Raw genomic sequence first — 6,280 nt, forward strand, 5'->3', positions numbered from 1 at the left:
TAGGATGCTTAATCTTCTAGGTTCTACAGAGATATTAGAATTTTTGGAAGACTAAAAAACTCCCTTTTTACCCCTATAATCTTTACAAAGATGTAGGGATGAATATTCTCTGATCAGCATAAGCATTAAGAGACTCTTTAGGAAAACTTTGGTGTTTTACTGGCATTAGTCCAAAACGTATTTTATATATTAGTATCTCATCATCTTTTGCATTCTTTATAATTGACTGCAACCCAAAATTCTTAATTTTCATTCAGTAGGATAAACCTTATATTTGTAGTAGATAGTACTAGTTTAATTGCAATCTAATAGATCACATCTTTATAGGATTAACACTCTCTCAATTATTTATTTCTTGATTGACTTATATACTTACGTATATAGTGGGCAATCTTTATATCAAAAAAAATCTAAGCATTAATTTACCCAAACTATATTTTATTTCATAAACTCATTTAGCTATCCACACATGTGTTTAATGCCCCCATCAGGTTTTTGGTGTCATTACCGGAGGAGTAACGTACATATTGTAATTTTAAACTATATTACTGAATGAGTTGCATTTTTGATCTATTTGTATCCTATATCTTTATTTTGTAGTTCATGTTTTAAAAAAAATTACAAAAGAAAATTTTTGTTAGTTCATTTGTTCTTTACTTTTTAGTGCATTATTATTACATGTGTTATAGATCTAGTAAGGTGCCCATGTTATTTAATTTGAAAATAGAAAGGATCCTAACAAAAAAATTGAAAAACTATAAAATTTTATAGATATCTAAACAAGTACAAGATTAGGATCATCCTAGACATCTTATAGAGCATGATAATCTTGTAGTATAAGGAATCCATAATTTTTTTTTGTCTTGGGTCCATATTTGCATTGATAAGGTTTATTTTTTCCATTAGTAATAATGGTGGTCTTCATGCGGTTTTTAATTCAACTTTAGATCTTAGGCATGGTTTCCTCCACTCCCCTTATTTATTTTGTATCATTATGATGCTTTCTTTAATATGATAGATTGACATAATGGGTCCATCTCTTTTGATGGGATTACATCTGCTGGGTCTACTATCTGTCATTTACTTTATACTGATGATTTGTTAGTTTTTGGAAAAGCCTCTTGTGGAAATGCTCGGGTTTTGGCTAATAAATTACATGTTTTTGAAGATTCCTCTAGTCTTAAGGTTAACAAAGATAATAACTCCATTTTCTTCTCAAAAGAGTCTGCCAACTCTATGGGCATTGCTAGCATTCTCAATTTGCCATTGAGGGAGGGTATCTTAAATTATTTAGGGATACATATCTCCTCTAAGAGGCTTAGAGTTGTTAATTTTCTTCCTTTTATGCAAAAATCTCCAACATGTTAGATGGCTGAAAGGCCAAGCTTTTATCTTTTGCTAGTGGATTGTAATTTGTTAGGTTTAGTATTTGGAACTATATTACCTACTGTATTAGAGGTTCTATCTTACCTAAGTCCTATTGGAAGTTTATTAATAATTTTTTTGCTAGGTTCCTTTTCTGTGGTGATAATCAAGGTAAGAAGTTGCATCTTATTTCTTGTAAAAAAAAAAACTTGTTAGCTCAAGAAATCTGTTGTCTTGGGTCTACCCACCATTTCTATTCTGACACATGCCTACTCTATTGCTTTGATCTGGATATATCTTTCTTCTGTTTCTCTTCTCAATTGTTGGTTTAGAAATATTATATTTCTTTTTGGAAGCTCATTTATAGGAAGGTTTCTACTTGTTGGAAGAAATTGGTTAAGGTTGCTTGGTTAATTAATCCTACTATCTCCTTCAGGATCGCTAATGTTAGTCATACTACCCTATGGTGGGACCCCTAGTTCTTTGAAATTCCCTTTATGAGGTGACTTATCCCCTTTTGAATATTTTTCATGGATGGTAGACTTTCTGTGTTGGTTGCTGCAGGTAATTGGTCCATCCCCCATAATTTTCATAGTTCTCTGCATAATGTTATCTCTTCTAATATGATTTCTAATTCTATTGTTGATTGCCCTCCTTGGTGTGGTTCTGAACATCCTACTTTTAAATTCTTTATTGCAGAATTTTATAAATATATGAAAGTTGCAAGCTGGTTTAGCTTTGCATAGCACAAGAGAGCTTTTATTCAATTTACCTATTTTTCTTGGCTTGATATGGTTGGGGGTTTAAAATCAACTAATTAGCTTATTTTAAGTATCCTTTTTTAGCCTCTTTGCCTTTTTCTTTGCAACTTCCATAGTAAATCTACTTCTCATCTCTTTTTTTAATGTGATTTTTCATTTAAAGTTTTGATGTTCCTCTTTCCTGGGGCTTCTATTTTCTGATTCAACCAAACATCATGCAAGTTTTTAATTATATCAAATGATAATCTCAATTCTCTAAGGAAACAAATAAATTCTTCTATCTGCTTATTTGTGCTTTAATTTGCTTTCTGTATTGAACGCAATGTGAGGAGGTATGGTGGCGCATTCTCTTATCTCAATACTAATTTAATTAAGCTTAAGAAAGCCACTTTGGTCTTATTTCATTTTCTAATATATTTAACACCCGTTAGAGAGAGAAACTCCTCAGATTTCAAATTTTCCATTTCCCAATTTTTCTGCCACCTTCATCGCTTGCCTTAGGTGATGATGGCGGATGGCTGTCGGCCATCGGTTGGTGAACCTAGTAAAATTGGAAGATTAGTTGGACAAGTCAGAGATGATGAACATCACCGATATATGAATCTGCATCTGGATGCGAATGACGCGCATACAAAGTTGTCTATGTGACCTTTGGTAATCAAAGAGGCCAGTGATTCACCTATTAAGAAGAAGATTGATTTTGTGGAAGGTAAGGGCAAAGGTATTTTAATTAACCCTGAATGTATTACTCCTTGACTTCAGAAGTCTTGTGCGAATTCACATCAGAAATCTAATGAACTGGAAGCTTCTTCATCAGATATGAAGATTTATATTAACAAATTCAGTTATTCAAATGCAATACCTGACCTCAGGCCAGTGATAAATGCGAATTTCTTGAATGAGGTTAACAATAATTCTCATCCTGATGATAAGCGACCTTCTGATGATAATGCAGACTTATCTGCTAAGTCGAATATGCAATTTTCTGAGAATGCTGTAAAGAATTGATGTGACCATTCTGTGAATAATGCTGACAGTGACCTTAAAGGAAATTTTCTTAATGCTTGGAAGAAGACTCAGCACATCAAGTTAAACTACAATATGAATTTGACTCCTATTACTTAGGATGGAATTGTTGTTGTAATGAATTCAGATTGTGAAAATGCCAATTCACAGATATTGAAGAATTCATTGGTTATTAAAGTTTTGGGTAACAACATCTCTTTCCCAGTTTGCAGTAGAGAACTTCGAAGGCAATGGGCTAAATTTGGAAATTTCCACCTCTCTAAATTGGATTCTATGTTCTTTTAATAATCTTGAGGCATAGGAAGAAGTCGTAGAAGGGTGCCCTTGGTTTATCGGAGGAAATATAATTGGCATGGACAAATGGTCACCTTCATTTTCCCCCGAATCTCTCAAAAGGTCTTACAGCACCTATTTGGATTCGCATGCCTTGTTTATCGTTACACTACTGGGATGAACAAAGTATTTCAAGAATTGCATCTATGATTGGAGTTCCTTTATATCTATATGGTATATCTTTTAAATGGGGTAAGAGAGAGTAAGCCCGTGTATGTGTTTGAATTGAATTAGATAAAAAACTACCAAAAGGTGTTTGGATTGAAGGAATGCATGGTAGATCTTTTCAAAAGGTAGAGTATGAAAAGATTTCATATCTATGTTATCATTGTGGTAAAATTGGCCATCTGAAGAATACAAGCCCTCTCATCAATAATCCTCCTACAAAAATAGTTGATATTGTTTCTAATATAAAGAAAGATGGGGAGATTCATGAGAAAGGAAATTCTATTGAGCATGATGAATTAGGACCTTGGATACAGGTCAAATTCAAGAAGAATAAAATTTTCAAAAACTAAAGGCATACAGAATAAAAAAACGGTAATTCAAGACCAAATAAATGATCCACCAGGCCACAAAGATTCCAGCATTGAAGAGGGTGAAATCATCCAATCAAACAACAATGTTGAAGTTCTGATCACAAAACTTGTTGTTGAAAGAAACTCTTAGGATTTAATGAAAAACATCTGTTTTGAATTATGTTTGAAAAATAATTTCAGTATTCTGGAAGAGGTAATGCAAGATACATGAATGGATGAAACTATGGAAGTTGAATGTATTCAGGAACCAGTTAACTGTGGGAATTTGTCTCCTTGTACAAATAAAGGAGAATGTGCTTCACCAGAAAATCCAACCAAACAAGAAACATTAATAACAGAAGATGTTTTTTCTAGTGATGTTGTTGTCAAAACAACTTCTGGTAAATTAAAGCTTGCCAAAGAAGTAAGACACTTGGGCTCTGTTGATGCTGTTTGCAAGAATAGAAGAGGTGGAAACAAGAATAAAAAGAAAAGAGGGGATTCATCCCCTCCAGGGAATTAATGACCTCCTTTATATTCTGGAACTGTAGGGCCCCAAAAAGAGGGAGGCTTCTCTTTATCTAAAGAAGATAGTGAAGGATCATGAAGGATGTTTTATTGGTCTTGTAGAGACTAAGATATAAAAAATTGATAGATTTTATGTTGATAAAGTTATTGGAAGGGAATGGGATTTCTTCCATCATCCTGCTAAAGGTACATCTGGTGGAATCCGTATTTTGTGGAATAAAATAACGTATCTTTTGAAGTTATGGATCATTCTTCTCAAACTTTTATTGGAGTGCTTAAATCTCCTTTGTTTGGTTCTTGGATTGTGAGCACTGTGTATGCTAGCAAGGACTATCGTATAAGGAGAAGTTTATGAGAAATGCTTGAGAAGGCTGCTATGGGAAATATTTCTTCAGTAATTGGAGGAGATTTCAATTGTTTATTGTCTAAAGATGATAAGAAAGGATGCAAGATGTTCCTTTTTTCCAAAAGGCCACAGGAGATGAAGTTGTTTATGACTAACAATGATTTTCATGATGTAGGTACTATTGGACCTAGATACACTTGGTGCAATAACAAAGAAGGTACTATGAGAATATTGAAAAGTCTTGATAGGTGCTTGCTGAATGGGGCTGCCTTCAAAAAGTACCCTTGGCTCGTGTTAGACACTTAGCAAGGGTTGCATCTGATCATTGCCCTATTGCTTTCAAGATATTGGAGACACAATACAAATCTCATTTTATAAGATTTGAAGAAACTTGGAAGTCATATCCAGCGGATTGGAGCATTGTATCTAATTCCTGGACAAAATCAGATTATGGTAATGAGATGGATGTTTTGCAAAGGAAGTTAAGAAGATCTTTGAGGTCCCTATTTTATGGAGCAAGAACAAATGCAAGAGCTTGAATATGTTAAAAGATGAATTAAAGAAGGAAATCTTTGATTGACAATTGGAAGAATCTACACAAGGCAGTTTGCCTGTAGAAAAGCTAAATTAACTCAGAACTAAAGTGCATGAACTCAATGTAACTTTAGGAAGACTATCTACTTGGTGGAACCAAAGAGCCAAGGTAAGATGACATGAAGAAGGGGAAGTAAATTGAAACTTCTTTCACAGATTTGATTCAGCTAAAAGAAATGGCAATCTTATTAGACAAATTAAAGGTGAAGATAATGTCTTGGTGGACAATTTTGAACAGATTTTATCTGTTTTCTAGATTTTTTTTGAAAAAAAATGGAGATCCAGAACATGCATCCTTACGGGATTGCCTGCTTTCCTTGATAACCAAAGACTTAATTCTATGGATATAGAATTTCTAAATGGTGATTTCACTTAAGAGGAATTAAAAACTGCTGTTTTTCAGCAAGGAAGAAATAAATCTCCAGGACTGGATGGGATTACACCTACATTCTTTCAATTCTTTTGGAGTATTGTCAGAGAATCAACATGGAAAGCTGTTGAAAGCTTATTTAAAACTAGTCACATGAAGGATGAATGGAAAGACACATTGATCGTATTATCCCAAAGGTGAAGTATCCTATGGTGCCATCCAATTTCAGACCTATTATCTTATGTCAAACCACCTATAAGTTGGTCACAACTATGTTGGTTATCAGAATTAAAATATGTATCTCCAAGATCATTTTGAAAGAGCAAGTTGCTTTTATCCTCGGTAGATCAATGTCTGAGCATTGTCTTCTTGCTCAAGAGATCTTCAACAAATTAAGGACCTCAAAGGAAAAGAAGGGATTGATGGCAGTGGAATTAGA

This window comes from Dendrobium catenatum, unplaced genomic scaffold (assembly GCF_001605985.2).
Source record: "Dendrobium catenatum unplaced genomic scaffold, ASM160598v2 fragScaff_scaffold_231, whole genome shotgun sequence".
Taxonomy (NCBI): Eukaryota; Viridiplantae; Streptophyta; class Magnoliopsida; order Asparagales; family Orchidaceae; genus Dendrobium; species Dendrobium catenatum.